General features: G+C 40.2%; 1 non-coding gene and 1 pseudogene across 1 annotated transcript; one reads left to right on the top strand and one right to left on the bottom strand.

Moving 5' to 3' along the window:
- Window positions 1-318: 318 nt before the first annotated feature.
- Window positions 319-3,815, top strand: LOC122473557 (annotated as a pseudogene).
- Window positions 3,816-14,538: 10,723 nt separating this feature from the next.
- On the bottom strand, window positions 14,539-14,640 carry LOC122474127. Its single transcript, XR_006294818.1, has one exon. It is a non-coding gene; the product is annotated as a U6 spliceosomal RNA (small nuclear RNA).
- Between the last annotated feature and the right edge of the window lie 8,293 nt (window positions 14,641-22,933).

Genomic DNA, 22,933 nt, shown 5'->3' on the forward strand with positions numbered 1-22,933 from the left:
ACTCGTGCATAGAAAATTCCGTTTTCACACATTACATTTGGTTGAGTTTTTTTTTCCTCTTCCTTATTTAACTTTCCACTATTATAGAGAACTGTTTTAATGCTATTTAATTTTTATTGTTGTTGTTCAGTCCTTTGAGCTTTATAAGGAAAATTGTATGAATATACACATGTACATACAGACATCCCTTCTCATTTCCTACAGTGCTAAAAAAATCAACTGAGTAAGTTTGAAGATCTAATTGGCTTTTTTCAATGATTCATGAATCCCATTTAGCAAATAGAAAGGACCTCCAAGGAGCTCTACAATATGGAAGGCTTTTATAGGCAGAAGGGGGAAAAGAATGGATTGTTTCAAGCAAAGTCAAAGTCACTAGGATTACCTCACTAGTGCTGATTAGGACATTTCAGACTGACTGGTTAAGATTACATCTTAGGAGGGGCTGAAACTGCACTTAGTTTAGGTATTAACCTCTCTTGGCTTGCTGATGTGGGGTTTAGCACAAGTGGCTCCATTTTGGAAATCCTAATGTTTCTTTTTTAACATACCCAAAGTTATTGATTCCAAGGAACTGAAGTAGTGCTTGTGATGATAGATGCTCTTTGGAGAGCATATAACCAGTCTGTAGGATCTGGAGAGGAAACAAAACTGATGCTCCCATCTTCTCTTCCAGAGTAGAGAACTTTGACATCCCAGGCCCTTGAGTGAGTTAGATTGCCCTGGAGCAGTTTCAAAGCTAATCTCATGCCATTACATGGAAATAGAGGGATTCTGTGCACCACCAGCTTGATTTTGCATTGGAAAGCCAGAGTTTTTATTCTATATCCAGATAATTCCATCAAGAAAATGGTTATTATATATGATTACTAGCCTACTTAAAGTAGAAAAGACTTTTATGCATAACAGCAAAGAAAGAAATCATAAAGGGGAAGACAGATAGATTTTGCTACAAAAAAGGGAACATATTTACAAGTAAAAAAATACCGTAAATAAAACTAAAAGGCAAATAAAAATATTGGAAGGTATTTGCAAACTATATGACAAAGGATGACAGAGGATTAGGGCTAATGTTTTTAAGACATGGAGAGTTCTTTCCAACTTCTATAAATAAAATTAGGTTTCTGTTTTTTCCCTTTTAGGGATAGTATCTAGAGGCATTCAAATGGTCCCACATTTGACATACCATTGTAGGCGATTTTACAAATACAACCTCTAGCAAAACTAGGCTGCCCTGAGCCCCTGGTATTAGAATTGTTTCTCTTTAAAACAAGAAGAGTGGGGACAGTACACAAAATCCACATGTGGCATGTGCCCAGGCCAACTTCAAGGGGTTTGTACAATGAGATCTGAAGTGTTTATGAGACTGTCTAAAACCAAAAAAACGTGTCCTCCAGGCCTGTGGCGCTTCCGTGGTTACTAAATGTCTCCAGGACAGGATCAAGAGTGCTTTTCTGATCGAGGAGCAGAAAATCATTATGAAAGTGTTGAAGGCACAAACACAGAATCATAAAGCTAAATTAAAAAAATGGACCTTTTCTGGGGCTCCTGGGTGGCTCAGTCGGTTAAGCAAACAACTTCAGCTCAGGTCATGATCTCATGGTTGGTGAGTTCAAACCCCATGTCAGGCTCTGTGCTGACAGCTCAAAGCCTGGAGCCTGCTTCAGATTCTGTCTCCATCTCTCTCTGCCCCTTCCTGCTCCTGCTTTGTCTCTCTGTCAAATATAAATAAAACATTTAAAAAATTTTAAAAATAAAAAATGGACCTTTTCTAACTAATAAAAAAAGCAAAAGACTCCTAAAAAATTAAGTTTCCATTACTACTTCATGGAAAGTGGATGGGCATATTTTCACCAAGTTTGGAATGATTTCAGGGTGATTCGACCTAAAATATAGCTCATGTATTGTACAAGGAATCCATCTGGGGAAAGACCGAGGGAGATGGGCAGTCCTACTTTAGAACAGCTGAACCTGAGGTTCAAAGCAAGGCATTGGCAGTTCCTACTGCATCAGACATACTAGTGAAAGTATTAATGGTGTCAATACTAGCTAAAGCATAGAGTGTTATGAGATTGAGATAACCCACATAAAGTGCTAAACTCAATGCCTGGCACATTCCCTTATTTATTCTACTCTGAAAATTTTTATCACGTGACTGCTGTGTCCCAAGCACTCTGTTAGGTGCTGGGGATACAGCAATAAACAAAACAGACATAATCTTTACCTTCTTGGGGCTTACATTTGACTGACACATAATAAAACATCATAAATCATAGGTAGCATTATCATATAATACAAAACATGCAAAATGTAAAAACCAAGGTACCTTTTTTCCTACCAGGTAGATTTACAAAGGTTCTCTAATAAAGGTAATACCTAGCAGGTATTCCATCTAGGCCCTTCCCGAGAGTGTGGGAAAATAGGCCTTTAATTGATTTCTGGGGTTGTATAAAATTGGTGCTCTTAGGAGAGCAGCTCATAATATGTATCAAAGGCCTTTACTCCCTCAATGCCACCTCTCTTGATTTCTTTATTATCCTAAGGAACTATTTGTGGATTATCCAACGACTGCTACATAAGAAGGAACTTAAGAAGTTCAGAGCCTGAGCTATATGTAGCTTTGCAGGCTGGTTCTGCTTCTGCTGGCTGTGTGACCTTCACAGTAATTAGTGTCCCTCAGTGTCCATGTCATTTTAGGCACATTCTTTATAGCCTCTAAGCAGCATGTTCCTCATCTGGAAAATGGTGATAATAATGGGATTTACCACACAGGGCATTGTGGGGAGTAAACAAGGAAATGCACACGAAGCACCTTAGCATATTACCTGATATATGGTAAGCCTTCAACATACTTAAGCAAAAGAGAAAAAAAGAGAAGTATATGTTCAGTTCAGCATTATTTACAATAGTAAAAGGTAAAGTAAAAATTGCCTAAGTGATTAAAATACATACAGAGAAGAAATACTATGCCAACACTGAAAACCAATTGAAAAGCAGATGAATAGTTTAATTACATGGAAAATAATCACAATGTGTTGGGAGAAAAAAGTTGGTTATAAATAGTACATTCAATATAATTCCAATTTTAGAAAAAAATATATAGAAAGAAAATACTATAGGGGTGCCTGGGTGGCTCAGTGGGCTGAGCATCTGATTCCTGATTTCAGCTCAGGTCATGATCTCACAGTTCATGAAATAGAGCCTCACTTTGGGCTCTAGGCTGACCCCGAGGGGCCTGCTTGGGATTCTCTCTCTCTCTCTCTCTCTCTCTGCCCCTCCCCTGCTCACACACACTTTCTCTCTCAAATAAACATTAAAAAACCAATACTATAGCGGCGCCTGGGTGGCGCAGTCGGTTAAGCCTCCGACTTCAGCCAGGTCACGATCTCACGGTACGTGAGTTCGAGCCCCGCGTCAGGCTCTGGGCTGATGGCTCAGAGCCTGGAGCCTGTTTCAGATTCTGTGTCTCCCTCTCTCTCTGCCCCTCCCCCGTTCATGCTCTGTCTCTCTCTGTCCCAAAAAATAAATAAAACATTGAAAAAAAATTAAAAAAAAAAACCAATACTATATATTCCCACAATGAACATGCATTATTTCATAATGTAAACAAGTCTTACACATTATTTATAGCAGATGTATAGAGGGTTTTGGATGCCCAACATCATCCTATTTCCTTATAACATCCCAGTTTTCTTATGGGAAATAGTATTTCTTCCTCAGTGAGGAATCTCAGCAGAAGGGGAAATTTTAGCTTGCCCATCTCACATCCACCTCTCTCTTACAGAAGCCAGGAGGACTTTGACCTAGGAGGCCGCTAGATCTTTTGGAGGATAGTCTCCCTGTGGTGGTAGCACTGTAGGTGCGGAAGTGGGTGGGGCTGGGACTTCTTTGACCCCTGCCCTTTCTCAAGCCTGGAACTCCTCCCCCTAGTGTGTTCATGAGCCCCTATTAGTTTTCCAATAAATCCTTTTCTGCTTACATTAGCCAGAATGTGTTTCTGTTGTTTGCAACCAAGAACCCTTACTAATGAGTTATTGTTTATAACTGGAAAAGGAATAAAGCAAGCTGCACATTAATGTAACAGCAGCTGCAGGGCTATTCTTTGCAGGAATAGTCTAAACGCAGGTGAGTTTGATAGGGATAGGAGGCAATGCTAAATGACCTGGCTGTGGTCACAGGATGCCAAATATCTGGTTGGAAACTGGAAAAACGAATTTAAAAATTTAGATGTTCCCAAATACCCAATTGTTTGACATCATGTGACAGCTGATGATTATTATTCATGGATCTTTGTGATTTGGATTGACTTAGAATTTAGAGCACTATGAGTGAAATGTTCAACTTCATTGAACAAAGAACTTAACCATGGTGATATTAACCACATGCATGAGTAGGAATGAAAGCTATCCTCTACACTGCTTTAGGAAACCATAGGCCTTTAGCTAACACACTTTTAAAACCTGCCCCCAGAGAATGCGATGAATTACAGTTTTGTTGTTATGCTTTAACAATAGCAAACACCTGCATAATGTTCATCTGCATTTCATTTTGGTAGCATGACACCATCTGTTTTTAAAAGTTTTAAGCCACCTGCTATTAAAATGATTACTGCACTTGACATGAGTAAGTTTGCTAGACAGTCACACATCCTCAGTCCTCATCTTTACAACATTTCAGGAATCTTGGCTTCTAAAATCTTTTGACTTGCCTCGATTACTTAGCCAGTTTTCTCCATCTCTCATGGAGAAAATACCCTCCAACTGTGAGTCAGACCCATGATCTGGACAAGTTTTAACACCTAGAGAACACAGCACATCTAGCTTTCTGGGAATAATTACTGTAAATACAATTTTAACTCAGTATGAAGTTTTTCATAATTTGCAATCAGTGTCGTTAAAGGCAGTAGGAGAATTACATGTCACAAAATTTTACTTTAAATCAATACTTCTTGGGGTGCCTGGTGGCTCAGTTGGTTGAGTGCCAACTCTTGATTTCAGCTCAGGTCATGATCTCACAGTGCCTGGGCTCGAGCCCCACATTGGGCTCTACACTGTCAACTCAGATTCTCTCCCTCTCTCTCTGCCCCTCCCTTGATTGCATTCTCTCTCTTTCTCTCTCTCCCTCTCTTTCTGTCTAAATAAAAACTTTTAAAAAATCAATACTTCCCACATTTTAGTATATGTGCTGCCAAAGCGAGCACAATACTTCCCACATTCGAAATGTGCATATGAATTATTGAAGGATTGTGTTAAAATGCAGATACTGATTCAGTGGGTGTTCTCGTTATCTGTTGGACAGCAGATCATCCCAAATTAGTGGCTTAAAACAGCCATTAAGTGATTACTCATTTATTTTGCTCACAAACCTGCAATTTGAACAGGGCCTGGTAGGGAAAGCTTGTCCCCATACATGCTTAGATGGGAAAGTTGGATAACTGAGGATAACTTAACAGCTGGGAACTGAAATCATCTGAATATTTACTCACACAGTCTAGTGGTTAATGCTGTCTGTTGAATGAGACCCTAGATGAGGCTCTTGACCAGAAGCTCACATGTATCCCTTCCAAGTGTATGCGTGGCTCCCTTCAGCATAGTGGCTGGGTTTCACCAAGTGGCCCAAGAAAGCAAGGTGGAAGTGCATGGCGTTTTTATGATGTAATCTCAGAAGTCACCTAGTGTCACTTCTACCATAATCTATTGGTTGAGTCAGTCCAAAAGGTATTCCCATTTTTAAGGGGAAGAGACTTTGCCCCCATCACTTGATGGGAGAAGGGTCAACTTCACAACATGTGGAATGGAACATATTGTACGGCTATATTTGGAAAACATCATCTGCACAGTAGGTCTGGTGGGGCCTGAGACTCTTCATTTCTAACTTCCAGGAAATACCAGAGCTTTTATGAATATTCTTAAAAGATGCCATGTAACTTTTTCTTATTTTGTTTTCATCTTTTTCTTACAACATTCTTTTAGCCTAATCTCATTTACTCTTCTTTCTGCATACTTCCTGTAAAGAAGGAAGAATTCCTTCATAAAGCATTGGTTAGATAGACCCCATATGTAGAATTTTGTACCACATATTTCTTAAAGGGTACTTGACATTGTATTATACTGTATTTTATTTAATGTTTATGGAAATAAATATTTATTATTGAAAGTCACAATCTGTTTCTTAAGGGCAAAATTTGTGAATTTTAAAGCTAGTTAGTTTTAAATTAATTTGTCTTTATGACATCAATTTTTTAAATCCTGGGGAAATAATTTAATGTAGTCTCAAGTCATGTAGAACCATGAGCCATCCCTGTAAGGTGATAAGATAACTTTATGGGATGCCTCTCTTAAAGAATCACTGAGGTGCATTCATTGAACTAGTGACTATTGAGTACAGTTCTAGGTTCAAGGGATTGAAGATGAACAGTGTTCCCACTCCTGTGAAGCTGACTTTCTGGAGGGTAGGATTGGGAAGAACAAACTATCAACAAGTAAATAAATAAATCATCACTTCTCAAAGTGTGGTCCATGGACTTTTGAGAATCCCCAAGACCCTTTCAGGTGTCTGTAAGATCAGTATTACACTTGGGTGAAATATCCACCCAAAGTACAAATGAACAATGTGTTTTAATATAATGGAGTGCAGAGAGTTTATTGATGCGGTTTCAGATTCCATGTTGCAGTTAACCTTTCAGAAACTAATACTTGTCAAGTTTTGGTGCAGTATCAAAGAAGAATTTCCAGTTATCTGAAAATGCTATGTCTGCTTTTTCCAATTGCACATCTGCAGCCAGATTATCTTCATGAACTTAAACCAAAACGAGATACTGCAACAGGGACACCTGTTAAGCTTCCGACTTCAGTTAAGCTTCCGACTTTGGCTCAGGTCATGATCTCACAGTCTGTGGGTTCGAGCCCCACATTGGACTCTGTGCCGACAGTTCAGAGCCTGGAGCCTGCTTCGGATTCTGTGTCTCCCTCTCTCTGCCCCTCCCCTGCTCATGCTCTGTCTCTCTCTGTCTCAAAATAAAAGCATTAAAAAAAAGTTTCTTTAAATAATAAAAAAGTAAGATACTGCAACAGATTGAATGCAGAAGCAGATATGAGAATTGAGCTTTCTGGTAAGAGACCTGCTAAAGTGTAAAGCAATACCACTTTTCTGGCTTAATTTTTTTGTTCTGGAAAATATATTTTGTTTTCATATAAAATATGCTATTTATGTTTGCATACAATGAGTGTTTGCTGATGTTTAAAATCAATTAATAAATACTTAAATGTTTTTTCACTTTTAATTTCTAATATGATAAATATGGAGAGATGTAAGCCATATGAAGAAAAGCTTTTTGAAATACTCAGTAAAGGCAAAAGTCTCCCGGGGGTGTTAACTCCCACATTTCCATGTTGCCTCACCTGTCCTCTTGTGTGGCCACTTAGGATGTCAGAGCCCATGCCCTGCCGTGTGGTCTCATCCAAGGGCAGAAGTCGCAGGAGCAGGTAAACTCTGGGCAAGTGTTTGGCCTGTTTATGTAGAGGCAGCAAGAGGATACAGCCTTGTTCTCCCAGGCCCAGGGATTGGGCCCATGTGTTGGGCCCAGATGGTAGAACCATGTGCTGAGGTGAAGAGGAAGCTGAGGGTCTGAGAGGAGGCTGGTGCAGAGGGAACTCAGAAGGCGTACATCCATGTGTCCCATGTAAGTATATTGTGGCTGCCTTTTCATGGCAGTATGTATAGGTCTACTCATTCTTTAAAACAGACGTATGACTTTATATTATTAAAGATGAATGATACATTTTTAAACTAGTTCCCACTGTCAGGCATTTGGGTTGTTTCCAACTTTTGCTTTATAAATGATGCCAAAATGACCAGCCAATAAAATAAACATTGAAAAGATGAACAAGACGATTGCAGTGGTGATTAACACCTTGTAGACAGTCACCAGAATAGAAGTCTCATAAGGGTAGGGATTTTAGTGTTTTGTCCACCCTATACCCCCAGCAGTTAGAATAGGGCCTGTCATATAGTAGATGCTTAAGAAACACTTGTGAAATGTCTGATACAAGTGATTGGGAGCAGCACTCAGGAAATACCTATATTTAAGCTCAGACCTGAGTGAGGGGGAGAGGGCCAGCCTTGGGAAGGGTCGGGGTTTCTAGGGGTTTCCAGGCAGAGGGAAGAGGCTGTGCAAAGGCTGAGAGGTGGAAACGCCTTGGCATGTTTGAAAAACAGGAAGGGGGGCATCTGGGTGGTTCAGTCGGTTAAGCTTCTGACTGTGGCTCAGGTCATGATCTCATGGTCCGAGAGTTCGAGCCCGGGGTCGGGCTCTGTGCTGACAGCTCAAAGCCTGGAGCCTGCTTCGGATTCTGTGTCTCCTTCTCTCTCTGCCCCTCCCCCACTTGTGCTCTGCCTCTCTCTGTCTCTCAAAAATAAATAAACATTGATGATAGTAATAATAATAATAATAAACCAGAAAGTTCATGGGCTAGAGGACAGTGAGCAAGGGGACAGTGTAGGAGAGGAGGTTGGAGAAGAGGATGGGGCCAGATCCACAAGGCCTTCTCAGCACTCATAACAAGGAGTTTCACTTTTACAAGATAGCCGAAAGGCATTGTGGTTTTACCAGGAAAATGACATGATCTGGTTTATGTTTTTAAAAGATTACTCTGACCACCTCATACTTATTAGGAATTTATAAATATATAACAAGTATTGGTGAAAATGTGGAGAAATTGAGACCCTTGTGCGCTGTCAGTGCGAATGTAAAATGGTACAGACACTATGGAAAACAGTATGACTGTTTCTCAAAAAGTTAAAAATAGAATTATAGTAGGATCCAGCAATTCCACTCCTGGGTGTCTGCCCCAAAATATTGAAAGCAGGGACTTGAACACCTATTTGTAGGCCCATGTTCATAATAGCATTATTTACAATAACCAAAAGGTGGAAATAACCCAATTGCCCATCACCAGGATGGATAAACTAAATATACGTGCATAAATGGAATATTCTTCAGCTTTGAAAAAGAAGGAAATTCTGACACATGTTACAGCGTGGATGAACCTGGAGGACATTACGCTAAGTGACATAAGTTAGGTATAAATGGACAAATGCTGTGCGATTCCACTTATGCGAGGTACTCAGAGTCATGAAACTCTTAGAGACAGAAAGTGGAGTGGTGGCTGTCAGGGGCCAGGGGAAACGGGGAATGGAGGGTTGCTTAATGGGGACAGAGTTTCAGTTTTGCAAGATGAAGAGTTCTGTGGATAGGTGGTGGGGACAGTTGCACAACAGTGGAAGTGTACTTGATGCCTGTATGCTTAAAAATGGTTAAAATGGAAAAGTGCATGTTGTGCGTATTTAACCACAATTGGGAAACAGAAACAAACAACCAAACCTTGTTCTCGATGTGTTCTGGAGAAAAGTTTGTAGGGGGCGTGGCTGGTTGTCCTCTCCTCTTCCTGACAGAATCTATTTTCTCCTCTCTCCTTCCCAACACAGTGTGACTTAGTTTACATATCCACCCATTCTCCTAACAGCCCTAGGCCCTAGTGATCTACCCCCTCCTCCAGGGGTGGGCCTCCCTTCAGGGGAGAGCTTCCTAAAATGCAGCCGGAGTCCCTGGGGTTTCTGAGATCCTTTTCGAGGGTCTGTTTCTCCCGTTTCCGGCTACATATCTGAATGAGCCTGGATTCTTATTTATTTATTTTTAATGTTTATTTATTTTTGAGAGAAAGACAGAGAGAGAGAGAGAGAGAGAGAGCAAGTGGGGGGATGGGCAGAGGGAGACACAGAATTTGAGGCAGGCTCCAGGCTCTGAGCTGTCACCCAGGTGCCCCTGAATGAGCCTGGATTTTTAAAAAATACTTCTACTGAGGCGTCTGGGTGACTCAATCGGTTAAGAGTCTGACTTCAGTTTATCTCATGATCTCACAGTTTGTGAGTTGGAGCCCTACATCAGGCTTTCTGCTGTCAGCACAGAGCCTGCTTCGGATCCTCTGTCTCCCTCTCTCCTTTCTCCTCTCTGTCTCCCTCTCTCTCTCAAAAATAAATATACATTTAAAAAAAACCACTACTACTAATAGATCCCAACAGATTGAATGAATACAAAAGCATGTATGAGAATTGAGCTGTCTTACATTAAACAAAATATTAAGGTGCTTTGCAAAGATGGAAAGCAAGGCCACTGTTCTCATCAAATATGTTTACTATATGGCTAAAAGCAACTACCATATGATCCAGAAATCCCTCTTCTGGGTATAACCCACCCACCCCCGGCCTCCCCCACACACAAAATGAACTTGTCATTTCAAAGAGATACCTGCACTCCCATGTTCATACAGCATTATTCACAAAAGCCAAGATATGGAAACAACCTCAGTGTTTGTTGACAGATGAATTGATAAAGAAATGGTGATATGTACATACAATGGAATATTATTCAGCCTTAAAAAAGAAGGAAATCCTGCCACTTGTGACAACATGTATGAACTTGGAGGACACTATGCCAAGTGAAATAATCCAGACACAGAAGAAAAAAAACAAAACAAAACAAAAACAAACAACAACAAAAAACTCCTGCATGATCTCATTTGTATGTTGACTCTAAAAGAGGCAAATACATAGAAGCAGAGAGTAGAAAGGTGGTTTCCAGGGCCTAGAGGTAAGGGAAATGGGGAGATGTTGGCCAAAGGGTACAAGGTTTCAGGTATGTAGGATAAGTAAGTCTAGAGATCTAACATACAGCATGATGACTGCAGTTAATAATATTGTCTTGAATACTGGAAATTTGCTGAGAGAATAGATTTCAGGTGCTCTCATCACACACACAAATGGTAACTATGAGAGGACAAGTTTATTAATTAGCTTGATTGTAGTAATCATTTCACCACTTATATGTATGTCGAATCATCCTGTTGTACACCTTAAATACTTACAATTTTTATTTTAACAATGCTTTTGCTTTGGGGGTGCCTGGTTGGCTCAGTCGGTTAAGCATCTGGCTCTTGATTTTGGGCTCAGGTCATAGTCTCACAGTTCATGGGTCTAGGCTCTGTGTCGGGCTCTGTGCACGGCTCAGAGCCTGGAGTCTGCTTCAATTCTGTGTGTCCCTATCTCTCTGCCCCTCCCCTCTCATGCTCTGTCTTTCTCTCAAAAATGAACATTTAAAAAATGCTTTTGCTTTGGAAAATATAACTATGTTAACTTATATTAACATTTAATGGGTTTATTGTTGCTATTTTCTTTTTAATTTTTTGTTTGGGAGAGAGCGCGACCAGGGGAGATAAATTTTTTTGAGCATCTGGGTTGGTCCCAAGATAAAAAGTTTGAGAACCACTGGCCTGGAGGAATGCCATTTTCTTTGCTGTGGATTGGTATGGGAATGTTCATGGACTCCAGAAATGTCCAATGAGACAAGAGAAAAGTCTACTGGGAAGCTTCTGGGAAAAGCTTTTCTACTCCTAAATGTGAGCCCCAGGAAGATATTCTCTTCTTCCCCTAGGGAAATGATGTTTCCAAATTTCATGATTACAGTGATTTGATGAACATCTTTCTATGTAAAATATATTTGAGTCTTTTGGTGGAATAAATTCTTAGAACTGGAGGTGCTGGATATCAGCATATACACATTTAAAATTTTAATAAATATCAATTATTGAAAACTTGTCTTCCCAAAAGTTTTTACCAATAAAAATGTCTACCAATATTTATTTAATAAGCGCTTATGTAAAGCTTTCTATGTGCTAGGCAACTATTCTAAGGCTTTTACAAATATAAGCTCACTAATAGTATATGTAAGCGCCTGTTTCTCTACCTTTGCTAAATTATTTTTTTTAATGTTTATTTATTTATTTTGAGAGAGAAAGCACGAGCAGGGGAGGGACAGAGAGAAGGGGAGAGAGAATCCCATGCAGGCTGCATGCTGTCAGCGCAGAGCCTGACGTGGAGTTCGATTCCATGAACTGTGAGATCATGACCTGAGCTGAAACCAAGAGTTGGACACTTAACTGACTGAGCCACCCAGGTTCCCTGCTGAGTTATTTATTTTTTGTCTCTGCTTATCTAATAAGCAGAAAATAATTTACTATTTCACGTTTCATAACTTTGCAGCTTATAGTTAGTATGGTCAAACATTTAAAAAATATTGTCTTTAAACAGTCTACTTGTGTCCTTCATCCAGTTTCCTTTTAGGTTTCAGCTTTGTTTTACTTATTGATTTCTTTTTTTTTTTTCAACGTTTATTTATTTTTGGGACAGAGAGAGACAGAGCATGAACGGGGGAGGGGCAGAGAGAGAGGGAGACACAGAATCAGAAACAGGCTCCAGGCTCTGAGCCATCAGCCCAGAGCCTGACGCGGGGCTCGAACTCACGGACCGCGAGATCGTGACCTGGCTGAAGTCGGACGCTTAACCGACTGCGCCACCCAGGCGCCCCTACTTATTGATTTCTAAGAGCTCTGTGTATATTAGGGACATTAGCCCTTTAATATCATATATGGAACAAATAAGGTTGAATCACTTATTCACCATTCCAACATCTGAAAAGCTCTGAAGTTTTTAGTGAATTTGGTGCAAACTCATTTGATAACAAAATGTAACCTCTGCTGACATAAGACTACTTTTAGCCTTTGTAAATTCCACTTAATGTGAGTAGTGGTACATTTTGCTGAAGAAAAAAACTGATTATAAGATACTGGTCTAGACCTCACTGGTGGTGGTATTTATATACTGTGTATTATTATCTTTTCTAAATTCGTGAAACTCAAAATTCCATAAAATATTTGTCCCCAAGGATTTCAACTAAGAGATTGTGGGGTTTATTTACACACATAATGCTTGGGGGATTTTTAGTGCCTGTGAGGTCTTCAAGTATATATGGGCTGCATGCTGTTGACATATGAGTTAGAAATTTAAGGGAGAGCTTAGGGTTAGAGAAGCAGATTTTGGATTTATCGACATATAGATAATGGTTGCATTAGAATCATGAAAGCCCGTAACAGAAACCATGCATTGCCAGAAGAGCCATGGGAACATCAGTGTTTAAGGGATGGATCAAGAAATGTGGAGAAGAAAGCTTGAATTGGACGGAGCAGAGGGTGTGATCATTCTGGACCATGACCACTAGCAGTGGCCAAGGAAAGACACAGCACACTTTTCTGGCTTCCTAGGTCTCAGTGGAGTTATTGTCAGATGTCAGAGTGAACTTAGACTTTTGGAGCACATGTGTGGAGGATGGGGTAGGAAGGGCTCACAGTTGCCTCTGCGTCCAGGCTCAGGGATCTGACCTCCACATTCCTGGTAACCAAGCATCTTTCCATCAGCCTTCTTGAGAAGGATTATACATGCTTCTTCTCCCATAAAAGTTCAAGGGTCTGCTGCAGTTTTCCAGTCCCATCAGCTCTCTGTTGAGCTCAATCCTCTAGCAAGTTACTCAGACCCCAAAATGAGCAAAGTATTGCAATACTGGGTATAGGAAGAAGTTGGTCCTGGACACAGATACTGGGCCAGAGGAGACCAGAAAGGAGACCAGGCTTGTTCCTGTGTATTCTTTCAGATAGGCCACGTTGGGAACCTTGGCAGGAGCAGTTAGAAAACACTTGCTGGTGGACAGCCACTGTCAAAGATAGGACAGTTCGAAGACCTCTGGTCTGCCTCTAACCTGCCCACTGCAAAACAATCTGTAAACCATTTGCATCTGGTCTCCTGTCTAATGAGAGAAAAATCTGTTTTTCCTTTTCAGTTGAATGTTCTCAGCCTTCAAATGTGTGCCTTTTGTTCATTCTAACTCGCCTACATCTGCATAAAACAAAAGTTCATTTTCAGAGCAGTGTGGAGGGGGACTGTGCACAATTCCAGTTATTGTATAGAAAAGCTGTGTGCCTAACTTTTTATTCAGCGAGAAAATAATATATCCAAGATGTTAATGTGGGTGTTTTCTGTAGCTCACACTGGTGATGTCTTGTCTATCTCTCCAGAAACAATGAGCATTTATTTGGGATTGCTTAGATTTAGTTACGCTACTTTATTTTGTATTTCAAATGGCTGTCAACTGTTAAGTGGGTGAAAAAATGAATTAATTTCTTGGATATTTTAAATAGTTGTCATAGGTTCTAATCTTAGCTTCAGTGGACACATTTGAAAGTTCGTAATGTTAACATTAATTCATTAAACTAATATGAAGAGCATTAAATAAATATTCTGGTATAGATCATGACACAAATAATTCTAGTCCTGAGCTAATATCCGTGTACATTTTTCTTTAGAAAGCACTTCTTTTCCAACACTACTGAATTGTACACTTAACAATTATTAAAATGGTAAATTTTATGTGCATTTTACCACAATTTAAAAAAATTCCCTTCTAAATTTTCAAACTTTAGAAACATTTATTTCATAAAGAAGTAATTTCAATAACTTTCCATTTCAGAGAACTTGTGGATTTGTTTTTGCACATCGTCAGTGATTATAAAGGCTTAATTTAAAATGAACCCTTCAGGTGTGAGATATATATATTTATCTTATATGTATATTTGAACTCAGACAAACATTTTACTTAAAAATACGGAATGCTTCAAATTTGCATGTCATCTTTACACAGGGGTCATGTTCATCTTGTCTGTATTATTCCAATTTTTAGTATATGTGCTGCTGAAGCAGTCACCAGTTGCTATAAAGGTTAGTTGGCATCAAAGAATTATAGAGCAACAAGAGATCTAAGAGTCACCTTGCGGTTTTCAAATGACAATTCTTTGTTCTACAAATGAACAAGTTAAAGTCTGTTAGGTCAAGAACCTGGGGCTAGCATCCAAAGCCATCTTCACAGCAGAGCTGTTGATGACAGAATACAGAGCTGAGCCCTGAAAAGTCAAACGTGCTGTAGAAAACTTGTTTCAAAAACAGTGGTTCCCCCCCAATCAAAATAAACAAAACTAAAAAGTGGTCCCCTGCCCCACCTCACCTCTTTCCCACTCTCCAGAAGCAGCCTTTTTCATTTTTTTCATCTCAAAATCCCTGCTACTTCTTGATTATTCATGGTTAAGCATCATCAGTTATCACTATGGAAGATGAAGAATGAACCCTTTTCATTACTACACACACACACACACACACACACACGCACACCCCTCCCACCACACACAAATACACCCCTCCCGCCCACCCCACACTCCCCACATACACAAACACACCCCACACCCCCACACACACATACACACCACACCCTTAACCCCTCTTCTTCTCAATAAGGTCATATCATGGGGGCGCCTGGGTGGCTCAGTCGGTTGGGCGTCCGACTTCAGCTCAGGTCACGATCTCACGGTCCGCGAGTTCCAACCCCGCGTCGGGCTCTGGGCTGATGGCTCAGAGCCTGGGGCCTGCCTCCGATTCTGTGTCTCCCTCTCTCTCTCTGCCCCTCCCCCGTTCATGCTGTGTCTCTCTCTGTCTCAGGAATAAATAAACGTTAAAAAAAAAATAAGGTCATATGAATTTAATAATTCATGTTTATGAATTTAATAATCAGTGTTTATATACTGTGACAATGAAATATGCCACTCGCAGCTGAGCCATGTTAAATATTATGGCAACTTTTCCTTTCTCACTTAGGGTTCCTTTTTGAATCAGTAATTTACCTTCTTTCATGGTTCTATGTACCAATCATTTGGTTAACCTTACTCTTCAGTTATATAAATTTCCTCTCCAAATCTTTAAACACATCAATTAATCTGTTTTATTTTGGAAACATATCTCTGGTAGCTTTCTAACTGGCCCTAATCTGGACTGGTTGCTCTTTATGTGCCACCTTGATGATTCCCTTCTTTTGTTGAACCCTTCTTTTGCATGTCCCACACCTTCTTTCTTAGTTTAATCCCTCATTTTGGTTAGCAATAGTTTCCCAGTAAAGGGTTCTAAGAAGTAAAATTTTGAGAACTTGTGTGTCTGGAAACCTTTTACTTCCTTTATATGAATTGAGATCATTTTCCCTGAGAATTTTGACGGTAGTAATACATTTTCTTGTAATTTCCAGTGTTGGTTGATGCGTTCAGATTCTCAGTCCTTTGTATGAAATCTGTTGTTTTTTTAAGGTCTTCTTTGTACTGAGATATCACAATGATGTACCTTAGTGTGGATCTATTTTTACCCATTGTGCTGTACATTAGAAACTGATGACCTTTCGTTAAACTTTCTTGAATTATTTCATTGATTATTTCCTCTGTTCTATCTTTGTGGGATGCTTAATTATTCCCATGTGGGTCCTTTTGTTCTAGTCTTCTAATTTCTTTTTTCCCCCTATTTTCCAACATTTTTGGGTACTATTTTGGTAGCAGTTTCCTCAACTTCATCTTCTAACCTTTCTATTGAGTTTTTCACTTCTATTTTCTATTTTTTTTTAAATTTTTTAAAAATGTTATTTATTTATTTATTTTTGAGACAGAGAGAGACAGAGCATGAGCAGGGGAGGGGCAGAGAGAGAGGGAGACACAGAATCTGAAGCAGGCTCCAGGCTCTGAGCTGTCAGCACAGAGCCCGATGCGGGGCTCGAACTCACGGACTGTGAGATCATGACCTGAGCCGAAGTCGGACGTTTAACCAACTGAGCCACCCAGGCGCCCCTGTTTTCTTTTTTTTAAACATTTTTATTTATTTTTGAGAGACAGAGCATGAGTGGAGGAGGGGCAGAGAGAGAGGGACACACAGAATCCCAAGCAGGCTCCATGCTCTGAGCTGTCAGCACAGAGCCTAACATGGGGCTCGAACCCACAAACCGTGAGATCATGACCTTAACCGACTGAGCCACCCAGGTGCCCCTTCATTTCTATTTTCAAGATATTTTGTTTTCTGAATATTTCTTTTTATGGTCCCTTGGTTTTTAATTTCTTTTTTAGTGGAGACAAACTTTTTTACTATTTTAAAACCTGAGAATATTAGTGGCATTTCTTTAAAATATTCTCTTCTCCCTTCATAGAGCCACTCTTTGTCATAATATTTATTTTTATTTTAATTAAATATAATTTATTGTCAAATTGGTTTCCATTCAACACCCAGTGCTCATGCCAACAGGTGCTCTCCTCAATGCCCATCACCCACTTTCCCCTCTCTCCCACCCTCCATCAACCCTCAGTTTGTTCTCAGTATTTGAGTCTCTTATAGTTTGTCTCCCTCCCTGTCATAATATTTTTTTTTAAATTCTGTTTGTTTTGATTCTTTCACCTTTTAAGGGCTTTCCTCAAATGTCTGATGATCCTTGACTGTACATATTTAAGATGGGGACACAAAGAAGCTGACTGGAAGCAATTGGTTCGTATGAATAGGATTTGCCTGCATTTCTGAAATTGCTTCCTTGGGTACCCCCAGTATCAGCTGTCAAATTTTTCACAGAGCAATCTTCTAATCTCCTGGATGGAGAGCCTAAGCCTGGCTGCCAGCATTCAGGTAGCCAAGTGAGGGAATAAAGGGCTGAGGTTCTAAATACTCACATTATAAACTTTCATATTACTCTCTGTATCAGTCATGGTCCAAGGGGATTAAGTATAAATGGGTACAGATAACTTTTTTTTTTTCCAATATATGAAGTTTATTGTCAAATTGGTTTCCATACAAGACCAAGTGCTCATCCCAAAAGGTGCCCTCCTCAATACCCATCACCCACCCTCCCCTCCCTCCCACCCCCCATCAACCCTCAATTTGTTCTCAGTTTTTAAGAGTCTCTTATGCTTTGGCTCTCTTCCACTCTAACCTCTTTTTTTTTTTTCCTTCCCCTCCCCCATGGGTTTGGGTACAGAGAACTTTATTTATTTTTTTTAATTTTTTTTTCAACGTTTATTTATTCTTGGGACAGAGAGAGACAGAGCATGAACGGGGGAGGGTCAGAGAGAGAGGGAGACACAGAATCGGAAACAGGCTCCAGGCTCTGAGCCATCAGCCCAGAGCCTGACGCGGGGCTCGAACTCACAGACCGCGAGATCGTGACCTGGCTGAAGTCGGACGCTTAACCGACTGCGCCACCCAGGCGCCCCGCAGAGAACTTTAAAGAACAGTCTAGGGCTAAGGGAGAGTACCCAAGAATGGAACAAACTTAGAAGGGGGCCCCCTGTCCCCATGTCTGGGATTCAGATTTAATTGGTGAAGGTGATTGCAGCCCACTGAATGGTGAAGTTTGCTAGGGTTCTCAGGCTAGAACTGGACCACAGTCGCCAGGCAAGCAAGAACCATCCCTCTGGGTTGCAGTCAGGCCAAGGTTGGCAAGTGGGGAACCATGACTGGAACTGGGAAAAAGGAAACACCTCACTGGGATACAACAGGGTTGAGGCTAGCACATCCCTCCAGAGTACAGGTGAGCAGGAAATGCCTCTCCACGAGGCTGAAGGGCAGGCTCAGAGGGAGTCAGGACTTTGGAAGTCTATTTGCCAACGAGAGGTGGTCACATGCTGCAGGGCTGCAAGCTCGCTTAGAGACTTTGTACCCTGGGGTTGAGAGCCACTGGATGTCTCCATCCAAAACCACAAACACACCACTAAAAACTGGGTAGTGTTAACAAGAAAAGCAAATGAAAGCATGCCAGCTAAGAAACGAGAAAAGGAAAAATGCTTGAGGGTCCAACTCAATATTGTAGTGTAGCCAATTGTAGTAGTTTGCTAGGGCTGCCGTAATCAAGTACCACAGTCTAGTTAACTTCACAGAAACTTATGGTCTCACAGCTGTGGAGGCTGGTAGTTCAAAATCAGGGTGTTGGCAGAGTTGACTTCTTCTAAGGGCTTAGGGAAGAATCTGTGCCAGACCTCTCCTTGGCTTGTAGATCGCTGTTCCCCATGTCTCCTCACATCATCTTCCCTATGTATCAAATTCATCCTTTACAAGGACCCCAGCCATATTGGGTTACAGCTACTCTGTGACCTTTAACTTGATTACCTCTGAAAAGACCCCCATCTTCAAGTAAGGTCACATTCTAAGGTATTAGGGGTTAAGACTTTAATATAGGAATTTGGGCGGGCAGGGGGAGGAGCACAATTCAACTTCTATTAGCAATGAAGGGTGAGTTTGGGGATAAGAGGCAATAAATTGATAATTGTCATGCTCCTTACTCTTTGTTTTCAGTATGTTACCCTCCCCTCAACTCTTTGTGGTGTTTCCTAGTATAGAGACCTTGTTTTACCCCTTCTAAATAAACACACAGGCTTATGCTGGGATGCTGTTGCCAAGCTGTATAGTATTGAAGAGCCCATCTGGGGATCAAACTGAAAGTCCTAAATACTTTCAACTCATCCTATATTCAAGCTCCTTCTACTAGTACCTGATATCATATTCATGAACATTTGGGAGTTCTACGGGAGGCGAGATATTGGGTTGCTTCTTAGCAATCTTTTCACTGTTGACTTCAATGTCAGGTTTCTGGAGTCTGCTTTAGTTTCCAGAATGTTACTGCTATATCTCTGTTTCTTACCGCTTTATAAATTATTAAATAAACCTTTTCTCTTGGAATAATTTTAGATTTACAAAGTTGTAAAGTAATACAGGGAATTCCCTTATACCCTTTACTCAGTTTCTCCCGATGTTAACATCTTTCATCACCAATGCTTCAAAATTAAGAAACTAAGTGATACATTACTTATTCACCAGGTTTTCCACTGATGGCTTTTTGTTCCAGGATCCAATCTAGGATACCATACTGCATTTGGTTGTCAAGAATCCATAGTCTCCTGTGATTTGTGAGTTTGTCTTTCCTTGTTTTTCATGACCTTGACACTTTGGAAAAGTACTGGTCAGGCATTCTGTAGAGTGATCTTCTATTTGGTTTGATGTTTTTCTCATGATCAGATTGGGGTTAGGGGTTTTGGGGGAGAATAACAGGAAAGTGCTCTCATTACATATTAAGGGTACAGGATATCCACATGTATCATTGGTGATCACTTGGTTAAGGTAATAAGTTCAGCGGTGACTTTCTTCTGTATGGTAGGGCCCGATGCCTGATGGTAAATGAGGCTGTTATAGAACAAGATTCACTGGGGTGCCTGGGTGGCTCAGTTGGTTGAGCCCTCCTACTTTGGCTTAGGTCATGATCTTGTGGTTTGGGGAGTATGAGCCCCACAGGGGCTCTACTGTCAGCATGGAGCCTGCCTTGGAACCTCTGTCTCCCTCTCTCTACTCTTCCCCTGCTTGCGTGCATCCTCTCTTTCTCACAAAAATAAACATTAAAAAAGCTAAAAAAAAAACCCCAAAAAACAAAAAACCAAAAAAAAAAAAAACCACAAGAATTACTGATAGTGATGGAGATGACAAAATTCTCCCTACCCTCTCCAATATAAAGACCAGGTGGTGATACCTAACTACCAGAAGACATATAATATATATATATTATATATATATATATAATATATATATTATATAATAATGATATAATTACCATACTGTGTAGCAGGGCTGACCTGGCAGCTTAGGGGCCTGGATTCACAATTATGGATATGGCTAATAGAACACAGTATGTCTAAGGGCAACATATATGGGCAGCAAATAAGGATACTATTCAGTTTTTACCATTAGAATATTAATGATGGAAGACAACAAGGAAGCTAAGGGCAGTTGCCCTAATAAAGTCACAATACCTTTCCCAGTTACCCAAGCCCGTTTTTCAACCCAGAACACAAAATGAAGAGGTTTGGTACCCAGGAGGAAGGACCTGGCAACAACACAGCATGCACAGACTAAATTCCCTATCTGACCCCAATTGGAATTCTGGCCATTTACTCAGAACTGTACACTGGAGAGAGGGATAGATATATCCAATGTTTTGAGGGGAGGCTGTTGGACACAGTCTGGGTTGGCACTGACACTCAGGGGTCTGAAGCATCATCATGGTGGGGAGAGGGGGAGGAGAACATGTACAGGCACAGTAATAAACATCAGTGTTGATCAAATTATAAATGTATGTGTTAAGTGCTCTTATACTGCATACATTCATGGACTGGAAGAACAAGTATTGTTATATCTATGCTACCCAAAGCAATCTACAAATGTAATGCAATCACTATCAAAATGCCAACACGATTCTTCACAGATGTAGAATAATCCTGAAATTTGTATGGAACCACAAAAGACCTTGAATAGCCAAAGCAATCTTGAAAAAACAAAACTGTTAGTAACACAATTCCAGACTTCAAATTATATTACAAAGCTGCAGTAATCAAAAGAGTATGGTACTGGCACAAAAACAGATGCACAATCAATGGAACAAAATAGAAAACCCAGAAATAAACCCACAATTATATGGCCAATTAATCTTCAACAAAGAGGTATGCAATAGGAAAAAGACAGTCTCTTCAACAAATGGGAGTTGGGAAAATTGCAGTTACATGCAAAAGAATGAAACTGGACCCAAAAATAAACTCAAAATGGATTAAGAATGTAAATGTGAGACAGGAAATCATAAAAATCCTAGAGAGAAATCCTCAGTAATTTTTCTGACATCGGCTGTAGCAACATCTTTCTAGGTATGTCTCCTGAGGCAAGGGAAACAAAAACAAAAATAAACTATTGGCAACTACATCAAAATAAAAAGCTTCTGCACAGCAAAGAAAATAGTCAACAAAACTATAACACAATCTACTGAATGGAAGAAGATATTTGTAAACGACATATCTGATAACCAGTATCTACAAAGAACTGAGACAATGCAATAGTCAAAAAACAAAAAATCCAAATAAAAAAATGGGTGGAAGAAATGAACAGACATTTCTCCCAAGACTCCTATGGCCAACAGACACATGAAAATTTGCTCAACATTCATCATCAAGGAAAATGCAAATCAAAGCCACCATGAGATATCATCTCACACCTGTCGGGATGGCTAAAATAAAAAACACAAGCAACAGGTATTGGTGGGAATGTGGAGACAAAGGAAACCTCTTGCATGGTTCATGGGAATGCAAACTATTACAGCCACTCTGGAAGACAGTATGGAGTTTCCTCAAAAAGTTAAAAATAGAACTGTCCTATGATCAGCAATTGTACTAACGGTATTTACTTCCAAAATACAAAAACATTAATTCAAAGGGATACATGCATCCCTGTGTTTACTGCAGCATTATTTACAATGCTCACATTATGAAAGCAGCCCGTGTCCAATGATAGGTGAATGGATAAAGATGTGGCACATATATATATAAAAGTATATTATTCAGCCATAAAAAAGAATGAAATCTTGCCATTTGCAACATGGATGGAGCTACAGAGCATAATGCTAAGCAAAATCAGAGAAAGACAATTATATTTTTCACTCATATGTGGACCTTAAGAAACAAAACAAACCAAGGAAAAATAAAAAAGACCAAGAGAGACAAACCAAGAAAGCAAACTCAACTACAGAGAAGAAACAGATGGTTACCAGAGGGGAGGTGGGTGGGGGACAGATGAAAGAGGTGATGGGGATTAACTAGTACACTTATCATGATGAGCACTGGGTAATGTATAGAATTGTTTTTTAAAAAATTGTATATACTGTGGACTCAGCTTATAGGTCATTTCCTTATCTCTCCATGTGTAACCAGAATTGACATAAATGGCAGGGCGCCCCACATGCATCTCTGGCCTGTAGGACACAGGCTATCCCAGAGGCCAAACAGAAGCCTTTGAAACTGCTGTGCCCTCCCTTCCCACACCCACTGGCCAAAACAGTATATAACGTGCTCCTTTCAGATTATAAGCAGTTCACATTCATATGTAGCAGACAACATTCATGTACAATTTTGCTCCAGGGCCATGTTAACTCTCCTGACCTCTGTCAAATTTGAGAGTTTTGGACATCTGGTCTCCACAGAACATATATCAACACCTTTTTAAGCTTATCGAAATAAATGCGACAGAAGTGGCTAGCACAGTGGAGGCCCTAAGACACACTGTACCAGTGTCCAGTGTGGGAGAGAATATGTAAGAGTTGGTTTCCATTTCAATTCCTCCATAA

Source organism: Prionailurus bengalensis, chromosome B4 (assembly GCF_016509475.1).
Source record: "Prionailurus bengalensis isolate Pbe53 chromosome B4, Fcat_Pben_1.1_paternal_pri, whole genome shotgun sequence".
NCBI lineage: Eukaryota > Metazoa > Chordata > Mammalia > Carnivora > Felidae > Prionailurus > Prionailurus bengalensis.